Here is a 1,385-nt window from a genome sequence, read left to right on the forward strand (position 1 = left end):
TCGACGCCCACATGACTGGTAACTTGGGCCCCGGTGGTCCCTCGAATGAGCCAATCGTCTAGATACGGAGAACGTGTATCTGACGGTGGCAGAGAGAGGCGGCGACTACAGTCATGCACTTTGAATACACTTGGGGCTGTATAGAGGCCAACCGGGAGGACCGTAAACTGGAAATGATGACGGTTGGCCACAAACCGGAGGTACCTTCTGTGTGGAGGATAAATGGCGATGTGAAAATACGCGCCCTTCATATTGAGGGTGGCATACCAGACTCCGGGATCCAAGGATGGGATGACGGTCCCCATGGATACCACGCGGAACTTCAGGTGTATCATGAACTTGTTGAGTTCCCGCAGGTCTAGGATAGGTCTGAGACCTCCCTTCTCCTTGGGGATTAGGAATTAGTGGGAGTAGAACCCTTTGCTCCTTTCGTCCTTTGGAACCTCCTCTATAACTCCGATGGTGAGGAGCGTCCGCACCTCTTGCAAGAGGAATTGCTCGTGAGAGGGGTCCCTAAGAGGGACGAGGATGGATAGGCTTTTGCCCCATTGGTGGTTAGGAGGACCCTGATTTTGGCCCCTTTGGGGTCCTGACCGACGCCTACGACTGCCTCAGCGATGCCTGCTGGCAAAGTCCTGTCTTTGTCTAGGCGCAGGGTAAGGGCGGTGAGGCTGGGGCGGAAAGGTCGGCGCTGAGTCATCGGCGTGTGCATGCCGAGAGGCAGCGCATAGTGACCTTGCTGTCCTTTAGGCTTTGCAGCCTAGGGTCATTTTTTTTTCCCCCAGAGAACAGGCCTTTGCCACTGAAGGGCAAGTCCTGTATAGTGTGCAGCAGCTGCGAGGGAAGGTTCGATAACTGGAGCCATGAAATGCGCCTCGTGGCAACACCCGAGGCCAGAGTCGTGGCTGCGGAGTCAGCTACATCCAACGAGGCCTGGAGGGAAGCTCTCGCCACCTTCGTCCCTTTTTCAAGGAGGGCATCAAACTCTTGACGGGAGTTCTGAGGAACTGACTCCGTAAATTTGCCCACCGCCGCCCATAGTAGCGGCTAAGCAGGGCTTGCTTGTTTGCTACGCGAAGTTGCAGGGCCCCTGCTGAGTACATCTTACGGCCCAGTTAAGTCCATTCGCCTAGCCTCCTTGGATTTAGGGGCTGGTGCCTGCTGGCCATGGCGTTCCATCTCATTGACGGACTGGACAACAAGGGAGCAGGGGGGAAGATGTACATATAGGTGCCCATAGCCCCTGGAGGATACCATGTACATACGTTCGACTCCCGTGCCCGCGGGCGGGATAGTAGCTTGAGACTGTCAGATGGTATCCGCATCGGCCTTGATCGTCGGAATGAACGGTAGGGCCACTCTAGTGGGGGTGTCAGCCGACAGAA

Source organism: Mauremys reevesii, linkage group 2, assembly GCF_016161935.1.
Source record: "Mauremys reevesii isolate NIE-2019 linkage group 2, ASM1616193v1, whole genome shotgun sequence".
Taxonomy (NCBI): domain Eukaryota; kingdom Metazoa; phylum Chordata; order Testudines; family Geoemydidae; genus Mauremys; species Mauremys reevesii.